The sequence below is a fragment of the Gossypium hirsutum genome, chromosome A03, assembly GCF_007990345.1.
Source record: "Gossypium hirsutum isolate 1008001.06 chromosome A03, Gossypium_hirsutum_v2.1, whole genome shotgun sequence".
Lineage (NCBI taxonomy): Eukaryota > Viridiplantae > Streptophyta > Magnoliopsida > Malvales > Malvaceae > Gossypium > Gossypium hirsutum.
In genome coordinates this window covers 85,057,409-85,068,088 of record NC_053426.1, presented here as the reverse complement: position 1 = coordinate 85,068,088, position 10,680 = coordinate 85,057,409, and the positions used below count along the sequence as shown (strand labels likewise).

General features: G+C 34.8%; 1 pseudogene across 1 annotated transcript; it reads left to right on the top strand.

The window, feature by feature from the left end:
• Nucleotides 1–4,504: 4,504 nt before the first annotated feature.
• Nucleotides 4,505–10,335, top strand: LOC121223024 (CRAL-TRIO domain-containing protein YKL091C-like; annotated as a pseudogene). Its single transcript, XR_005920370.1, has 6 exons — nucleotides 4,505–4,831; nucleotides 4,916–5,170; nucleotides 6,732–6,768; nucleotides 6,898–7,015; nucleotides 9,363–9,473; nucleotides 9,959–10,335. The product of XR_005920370.1 is annotated as a CRAL-TRIO domain-containing protein YKL091C-like (transcript).
• Nucleotides 10,336–10,680: the final 345 nt, after the last annotated feature.

Below are 10,680 nucleotides of genomic sequence, written 5' to 3'. Positions count from 1 at the left end.
CCCCACGTCTATGGCCATTACCACCGCGACCTTGGCCACGACCTCTCGGTGGTGGCGGTCCACCTCGCGCTGGTCGGACGGGTTGCACAGCCCTTTGTTCAACCACTTGAGCCTAAGCTGGCCTCCTACGACAATCCCTGACCTTATGTTCCTTTGATCCACAATAAAGACAAACCCCAAAATGTTTCCAACATTCCCCCAGATGCATTCTACCACAATCTCTACAAACTTGTGATCTAACAGTGTTCACCGGAACCGCTCGAACTGGTTCCTCCATCCTGGCTCTCTTAACATTCTGGTTTGCAGCACCAGTCAGTCCAGCATCTCTCCTGAACTGATTTTGATCCCTGTCGTGGTTCCATTGTTCGGCTTGCTTCACCTTTTCAGCTATCTTACCCTTTTCTACCAGTGCAGCAAAATCGTACTCTCTCTGCGGAGCTATGAGTACCCTTAGCTCATCTCTGAGGCCAACCTCAAAGCGAACATAGCGCTCATATTCGGCAGAGACAATACCACTAGCATACCAGCTCAATCGCAGAAACTCTGCCTCATATTCAGCAACGGTCTTACCACCCTGGGTCAGGTTCAGGAATTCCTTCCTTCTCGCATCTGCATAGCTAGCTCCAACATACTTCGCCTTGAAGGACTGCTTAAACAACTCCCAAGTTACCCTCTCAGCTGGGGTACCCTCTCTCACAGTGATCCACCACTGATATGCCTCGTCCCGCAGTAAGGACACCGCCCCTTTTAACTTTTGCTCCACTGAGCAGTCCAGGTCATCCATAATCCACTCCGTGGCTTCCAGCCAATACTCAGCCACATTTGGGGCTACTCCAGATACACCCCTAAAAACTTCCGCTCCGTTGGCCCGGAGTCGCTCAGAAATGGACCCCCTATTCATGGGCCCGATATTAGCTCTGGCCACCCTTTCCAAAACTCTTAGCATGGCCTGGGACAGAGCGTCATCCCCCGCGGCCTGATCATACGGCCCATTCTCATCTACCAGTGGTGGTTGTGCTACCCTAGCGGGTATGTGCTCAGAAGACGAAGATCCAGCTTGAGTACTACCTCGGCCTCGACCACAGCCTCTTCCCCGAGTAGCTCTCGTACTCATATAGATTTATCTGATTACAAATTTTATGCAGTTAGTTTACTGTTTCCATTGTTTATTACAGAATATCTTATGAACAGATAAGGTTTCAGAGTTGTTCTCGCGTAACCACAGTTTAGCTACTGTCTCAGTTTCCTAGGGCCTAGTTTACCCTACAGTCTCAGTTTTGTAGCCTTTATGCTACATTATCTATAGTACTATCGCTAAGGCTTAGTACTAACTACAGTACAGTTCAGTTTGTAAAATAAAAAGGTACTTACAGCCTTGGTGCCAGGGATTCAGTGTGCCACCTCATCAGTTTTCAGATAAAATCAAAATATTTAGGCTTTTTGAAATCCATTTTTCAAACATTTGAAAAAACAAGTTCGAAGATTATCCCCTTTTAAACAGAAAATTTATTTTCAAAAGTTAAGTTTTTCCAAAAATACCCTTTTTGGCATAAAGTTTTGAAAACACTTTTTGGACCCGATCCACAGCCGAGTTGTTGCAACCCAGGCTCTGATACAACTAAATGTAGCACCCCAAACCCGGCCCAGACGTTATGGCCGAATCTGACGTGCCACATTGAAGTTAAAAACCCATGTTCCCTTTTAAGTGTTTTAAAAGCCGACTTTTGTTAAGCTAACCAAGTGAATGGAAGCTGAGCACCAGGTAGGCATCCATAACAGAGGAGGTGAGCCATGAAAGCTACTTAAGTACTAAGCTACTTAAGGACAAATACCAGTCCTTGGAGCTTCCCTTATGCATTGTTGAAAATACCCTACACTTTGCTGCATCTGATGTCCCCAGTACATTCATGTAGTCATGCGAGTCCTTCATTCCCTCAAACATATCTTTCGAGACTTTGAAGTCACGCGATAAGTTCACTATTGTGATCTCAGGGGCCAATGGATTGTTGAAGCAGAACAGCCAGTCCATGTCCTAAGACTTAGGGTGCAATGCCCTTATATCCCTTTAAAACTCAACCATCTCATTTTCCACTCTTTCACTTGCATGCCTAGGACCTTGTCCTATTTGTTCACGTTGTCTTGAAAGCCAAAGTTATCAGAATGCACCTTTCTTCTCAACTCCTCGATCTACTTTCAGCAGCTCTTATTGAAGAGCTTGTTGTTGTTGGAACCGCACTTCCTGAGCGGCCATTTGCTCCCTTATGAACTTCATTTGCTCCTAGAGAGCAAAGCACTACTGTGGGGTGCCTCTTGGTTAGGAGAAAGTGACAACCCCTGGCCGGTGAAAACATTCTGGTCTAGAGGGTCATAAACTCCCTGATGAATTGCATTACCGAAGTTCTCCGGTCTATCGGTGGACCATTCGATAAACAAATCTACTTCATTGTGCTGACCGCCAGAGCTTGAGGCTCCAGCATGTTCTAATGAAAGGTTGAAGTGAAAATTCTCATTTGGGTGAGCCATTTCTATTCTCACACTGAAGAAAAGAAAACCAAACTTGTTAAAATCTGATTATCGAAAGTCTGCCCATGCTCATCGCACCAATTGTTGAGTGATTTTTGTCTTGTATCATATTAAGAGGAGCATTCAGGTATTTATACTATCATATCATAGCTCACGGCCTGACCCCACTATTTTTTCTCGACCCCATTGTGCCTAGGATTGACATTCTAAGCGGGCTCCAAGCTTGCTAGACACATGTCTCACTTTGATTGCCTATAGTGCATGCGGTCCTCTCTGTACTTGGGACTAACATTCTGAGCGGGTTTGAGGTTGGCTGGACACGTGTTTCACTCTGGGTTGCCTGCAGAGCACGTGATCCCCTTTATGCGAACACCTTTGATATATGCGGACAGAGACCATGACCCTCACCTAGTTTGTGCAAGCTGGATCTGCAAACACACTTTACGAGCTAGATTTACGAACTCCCCTAGTTGTCATCTCGTAGTTCGCCTCGCACTCAATCATCCAGTGGGACCTACCTGGGTCATGGGTAGGTGACTCAGGTCCTATCTTGGATTCAAGTTGGTGATCACTGATATATAACAGTGTTCACGTTATATATATTATAAAAAAATAATACACTTATTTTTAAAAAAGTGTCATAATTTTTTCCATAACTTATTTATAAAATACAATTTTATAAAGTTATGATAAAAAATATATTTTTTTATAAAAAAAAGTGATACAAAGTTATTTAACATTTTATAAAATATTTTTTATAAAGATTATATATTATATTTTTTTTATTTTAAGTTAATTTATGTATTATAAAAATGGTATAACCTAATATAAGTTTTTTCCAAATTAAGTTTATATAAGTTTTTATAAAGGTACAATTTTTTTGCACCATGATCCCAAATACAAAATATTTTCTTGCATAATATCGGCGTATGATATCATTTGAGAGAACAAAATCGGACATAAACACTAAAGGTAACTCACGAACTCTCTAATTTTGTACATTCAAAGCTTCGAAAGGAGATTAATAGGATATTTGTTGTTCTAAAAAAGATTTCTCATACTAGCATCATCTCAATATAGTATACAAAAGAAAAGGCTAGATTCTACTAGCATCTTGCATACTCCATAACTTCATTTGTAGGTTGAGTTAGGATAATTCATACTTTCAAGAGGACACAAAAAAATATTTTGATAATCTTACTGATATATATCCATATTCAAATGATGAAGAACTCAGGTAGAGGCCAATGAATGATGATAAGGGGCATATCTTAAACGTTAAAAAGGGAATAACCTGACAAATATAAAACGCTAGAGCATTTAGATAAAATTAAATATGATATTTATTTTTTTTGTTATTTTTATTAGCAATCATACTATCGACTACTTTATTAGGCTAATATGTTACATACAATGATTTGATTTTAATTTTTATTGCTCGTTTAGAAATTTTTTATCATACTAATATTTTTTTAATAATTAATTATGTAACTATGTTTGTAATTAAAATTTATATTACTATATATGACATAAAAAAATTAAAATTCTTTGTAATTACAAAATAATATGCAACTAACGTTAAAACAAATAAGCAAAAAAGCATTCAAACTTGCAAGTGTGATAAAAAAAAGTTCAAATTCTTTATTTTTTTTGAACAATACCCGCTTAGTTCATAAGGTCTGATAAAAACATTATAACCTTCTAAGTTTAATTTATTAAATAAATTTAAATAAAACAACAATTTTACTGTTTTATAAATTAATTATTATCCTATTTATTTTTGTTATTTCTCAGTTTTAATATTCAATAATTTCTGATTTCAAATAATAAAATTATAAAAATATTTTAATCATATTATTAATTAAATTACAAATGCGACTCGTGGCCATAAAAGGGATCGCGTCCTAAATCATTTTAAATTATGTTCCTTTTTCTTCGGGAGAATTTATTTATTTATCTATTAAAATTTAAGAGATGCTGTTTTCAAGTTGGAACTTAATTCCACAAGCAACGGCCAACCATTTTCTTATATCACTTGGACTTTTTCCACATTTTCTCAGCCAACTTCACAGCCTCTCTCTCTCATATCTCTCTGTTTATTTATTTTTTTGTTTTCCTTTTGTCGTCCTTTTCTCACCTGTTGTTCTTCCATTTTTTAATCAAGTTCCCCCCACCCCGCTCAACACCTCTCCCTCTAACAAGCCAAAGGCCCCAAGCAGATTCTATTTGTTCTAACATGGAGAAAAGCCATGAACTTGAACTGACCCAGATGAGGAAATCAGTAGAGAAACTTGGGTTTTCAACAGAGGTAAATTATCAATACCCTTTGTGACTGAAATCCTGTATATTTATACTTCAATTCAGTGTTTTTGACCCCCTTTTTTTGTTACAGAAATACGGGGATCCGACACTCATGAGATTCTTGATTGCAAGATCAATGGACACAGATAAAGCTTCAAAGATGTTTGTCCAGTGGCTGAAATGGAGGTCTTCTTTAGTTCCTAATGGGTGCGTTGTAGAATCTGAAGTGCCTGACCAATTAGAAGCCAGAAAGATTTTTTTGCAAGGTTTGTCAAAGACAGGATATCCAGTGATGATTGTCCAAGCTTGCAAGCATTATCCCCCAAGGACCATCTCCAGTTCAAGAGTAATTAGTTAGCCCAGCCTCACTACTTTCACTCTTCTTTCTCATGATTGATTAATTAGCATATTCTATTTTTTGTTTTCTTATAATTCATGCATGTTGATAAGCCTCGCCTGAAATTTGATTCTTTTCCGATTGTTGAAATGATAACTTTTGGTCATGAGACTCATGGTAGAAAGGTTTCATCATTATGGTGGGACATAATGGGAAAGCCACATAAATCTGCAATGCTATATTTTTTAGATCTTGTTTAATATTTTAGGTAGCTCATAAATGTCGGAGTTTAATCTGTGGCCCCTCAAAGTAGTTTTTTTTCTCAATAAGAGCAATAGATAGGGTAATCCGTTAATCGAACGCAGGACTTGATGTGGTTTGCCATTATGGGCTAGGTTTATTTTATAGGTAAAGTAGATAAACGGTTGGTGGTTTTATTTCGTTCATTAAATTTTTAATTTTTTTTATTTTAGTCATTAAATTATTTAAAATTATTATTTTTAAACCTTAACGTCAGTTTGAATTTTGATTTTAATGAAATGTTGTGGTGAATTTTTTTAATTGTTCTAATAATAAATTTAGTTTTTTAATTTTATATATTCTATCAATTTGACCCTAAATATAAAAAATAATAAATTTAGCTTTCAATGTTTATAAAATTTGTTATTTTTGTTCAAGTCAATAAATGACAAATTTTAGTTTTTAAATTTCTATTTTCTTTTTTTGTTTAAGTTTTGAACCTTTCTTTCATTTTCTTCACAAGAACAACCAAGATAAAAAATCTGGATAGTAACATTGATTAACTAAAAGTAAAGCTCACCGCAGAATATTTGAAAGAAATTTTGGATGAGATTTCGATAAATGAGGTAGCAAGTAATCTAATGCCTAATAATTCAAGTCAATTCAATTGGAATACACCACCAAAGGGGAGCAAGGTTTCAACTTGAAATAACCATGGATGCAAAGTCTGCAGCAAAATCTGAGATTTCGGGTGAATGGACCCTGCAACAACTGAAACTATTGAAAAACAAGATGTTTGTATCAATAACTTGGTAAGCTAGCATAGAAGGGGTTCATTTAGAGAAGAAGACTGCATTACCAAAATAAAACAAATAAGCAGGGTTGTATGATTTTGTTGTATGTGGTTTGTAGCTGGCGATCATCAAGTTATTGTTTGAATTAAAATTTAATGAATTTTAAATCATCAAAATTTGTTATTTTCTAAATGTTGAGGAATAAATTTATTAAATTTTTAAAAATTTGAACTAAAATGACAAATTATGTAACTTTAAGGGTTAAATTTGTTGATTTTATATATTTATGATCAAATTGATAGAATATGTAAATATTAGACGGTGACAAAGAAAAACAAACAATACTTTAGTGATAATTTCTGTAGTTTACCCTATTTTATATTTACTCGTGAACTTCATCAATTACTATTAAATAGGAGATACTACAAGTTTATTCAAGATTTATCTATTTTACATGTTTTTGTTTTTGCTGCAAGCAAGTTTCTTTTCATATTGCAAAATTTACTCTTACATGTTTTCTCTATCTCTTGATGCAGAGTTCGTGGTTTATCTGCTAGACAAAACCATAGCAAGGTAGTATTCTGAGTTCTGACAGTCAAAAAAAAAAAAACACAAGGGAGCTTTTTTTTTTTTTTTTTGAGATACAAGCTCCAAAGACATACATTCATATATTTTTGACTCATTGAGTTGTACCAATCGCAGTGCCATCAAAGGAAGAGAAATAGGAAATGAAAAGTTGATTGGCGTTCTTGATTTTCAGAATATTACATACAGAAATGTTGATGCACGTGGATTAATAACTGGATTTCAGTTCTTACAGGTTATGTATGTTCTCCGAAATATGTTGAAAAGAACATTGTTTCATGTGCCTTATATAAGAGAAACAGAACGAGGATAGTGCATGGTAAATAAAAAATAATAATAATAAGAGAGCTTGTTAAGTTTTCTCAAAGTACTTTGATGTCTATTGTAATTTTATGTTGATTTCTATAGCTGTTTGAAGAGTTCTGCCCTTCACCCGTCTTCCCTCGATGAAAATGAAGGGAAAAGGTAAGCATATTACATAACCTAAAGAAATCACAACTGACGAGAGTGTAGGCTGTGGAGTTGACTCCATAGCTTTAAGGTATTTTACTGTGTAAGTGTCGGATAGGGTTTTTGCCTGATATGGGTATATTTATTATTTTTAAAGAAGTTTTATTTTTTCTCATAATATGCCTTAGAAGGTCATACACCCACCCATGTATAAAATTATTTTTAGATAGAGATGTCAGATACAAGTAATTCATGAAAAATGAAAAATGCGAGATTTAAATATTGCCATTTTTTTTTGTTTCATTTTATTGATCTTTAACTAATTATGAATTTTGGGGTCAATCTTTCAAGGGATAGGAAGTTATATATGCTTTCTTCATCCGAAATATCATTCAATTTGTGACCTTGTTACAAATTCAAGTTCATATCCTTTAGATTTATGTCACACTATTCTATTTGAATTAAAGGCTTCCGGAACCTGAGCTATGTTTAAGTTTAGCGTAGAACCTGAGTTGGTCAAGATTTCCTGCCTAATGACTTCAACATCACCTTAGGACCTCATTTAATATTTCAACCGTATACTGGTCTAGCCTTTTTCATTATTATTGCCTAACAAAAGAAATAACTAACCAAGTAACAAAAGATCACCAAGTGCAAGTACAGATGTTGAAATATTAATGGTTGGCTACTGCATATGTTCTCCATTTCTATGGAGGAGAAGGTCACATTTGAATTACTGAGCTGTTCTTGATATCAGTTACTGTACAAACAAGCTATATGTTTCATGTAGGCTACATATACCAGGGATATATTCATAAAAAAAAAGTGAAAGTTCATGGCATTCTTTTTTTCCTCATAACTTGAATTCTCATTAACTCTGTTGCGTGTAAGAATCTTTGACATTTTTATGGAATAAATCTCTAGTAAGCTTAATGTAATGAAATACTTGAAACATTTCCTTCCGTCATAATATACCATGTAAGCTCTTATATTAAATACTTGAAGCAAGCTCTTATATTAAATACTTGAAGCAAATGCAATTAAATGTGATAAAAGTACCATGAAAATTCTTATATTAAGAGTTGAATTGCATTTTGTTTCATTATTAGTCCTAGTACGTTAGATTAAAGGGAAAACTAGTTCTTCTGTTAAAAATTTCATCCATTTCTACTGTAAAAAATTAATTCATGTCCTTTAGAATAAGATACATTTGGCATTACAAGTGTAACTGTCTAGTAAATTGATGAAAATTTTAACAAAAATAACCAATTTGTTCTTTGATCAACTTTAAGGGATTAATTTACTTATTTTTTGAGTAGAGACTAAAATACAATCTAATTTCTAATACAAAGACCTCTATAATACTTTTACCCACTAAATGTTTGGTTTTGTTTTAGATTATGTTGCTCAAATTTTGTTGAGTAATGGATATGGGCATGTCTCAGATACAGGGATGTAATTTTTTCATATATCTGGAAAGTTCTTTTAGGACTATATCCTTTCATGCTGGACATAAGTGTTGGATTGGAGTAATTCGAGAAAAGTGAAGAGTTGGATTAAAATAAGTCTTAGGAACAAGTGGAAACAGTTGATAAGCTGAATCTTTTCAAATGACACGCTAATGCATGCCATGTCTAGATATGTGTCGTGTTAGACATGAGTGTTGGATTGGAGTACTTAGAGAAAAAGTGAAGAGTCGGATTAACATAGGTCTTAGAAACAAGTAGAAACGGTTAGTAAGCAAAATCTTTCTAAATGACAAGCTAATGCATGATTTCTATCTTCTGTTTTACTTGGTGTACAATCTGATTATGATTTACAAGGCCGTGTTTTAGAATTTGTTTGTAGCATTCATTAAAACCGTGAATTGGGCTATTTTGTCACCCAATTCACCCAGCTTGTCCTGTTGTCTTTCTAACCCGCTTCTTCATTTTCTAAAAATTGTCCCAAAGGGATTAAGCTACTAAATGTACCATATTTAATATAGGAATTAGCTAATAAGTTCAGAAATTATGCTCAGTTTCCTAAATCGTGGCCATTGTGTAAACTGAATTTATCCCTAGATTCTGTTCTGGAAACTTATTACATTTTTCTTCCATGTTTCATTAGCCCCACTCTTCACTTAAATGCAGGCATATTTCCCAGAGCGCTTGGCAAAGTGCTACATTGTGCATATGCCGAGGTTTTTTGTTAGTGTTTGGAGGATGGTTTCTCGCTTCATTGAGAAATCTACACTTGAAAAGGTATTTGTTATTGTTTTATTTTTCTTCCTTTCAGATTCTTAGCAGATATAGGTAATGAACTTACTGTCCCAAATGTATTGTTTTTGCTTAATGGTGGTGAATATATGTTTCCTAAATGGAGGTTACTGCATCTTTGTACCTTAAAAATATTTACTGGATCAAGAGTTTTGCTAATGATTATCTTTAGAGATCCCGGAGTTCAAATCAGTTGGTTCATGTAGTCATTCTTGAGTTCCAGCATCTGGAACTTTTTTTCCTCTACTTTCCCTTCTTCCTTTGTACATAAACGTAGAGTACCCTTTTTAAGGGTAGTTAATAGTAAACACATTTTGTTAATTAGAATAGTCTGATAACTTTATTCATCCGTTCCATTACATCGAGCGAAGATATTAATAAAGTATCCGTACGACACAATTAGCAGAATTCTTAGATTATATTTATGTGATATATCTGTCTTTGCTTATTTTGCAACGCCATGAATACAGATTGTAATTGTGACCAATGACGATGAGAAGAAAATCTTTATAGAGGATATAGGTGAAGAAGCTTTGCCAGTGGAGTACGGCGGCAAAGCAATCCTGAGAGCTATCCAAGATGTACAGGTTCCCACATTGGAAGGTTGATCCCGATTCACCCCAAAATTTACAGGCCATCAAGTGTTTGCTTTAACTCAACTAATTCAAGTATTTCAACATGATAGATATTTGATAACACTGTGGCAGCCCCTGAAGGTGCTAAACCTTCAAACGATCAATGTTGCTACCAATAATCCATCCCTGAGCCGAATATATTAAATGTATTGATGAGGATAGTTGCCAACAAGATGTTGGCTTTCAATAATGTATCTCCATCATCATCATCATCTTTAATTGCTATAATTTAAAAACATAACCTTCTCAGGACCTTCCTTCGAAGGATTATCACGTCACTAGATTAAATTATCTACTTTATCCCCTATTAATATGTATATGTGTGTGCGCACCCGTGTGTGTTTCAACTAGGGGTGTTCATTCGGTTAACCGACCCGAAATATTATTAACCGAATTAATCGACTTTTCAAAATTTTTAACCGTTAACCGAATTGAATTTTTTTTAAAAAAAATTAACCAAACCGAAATTTTTCGGTTAATTTGGTCGGTTAACCGAATTAACCGAAAATTATATATATATTTTTATTTTTGGTTAAAAATTAACCGAATTAAACGAA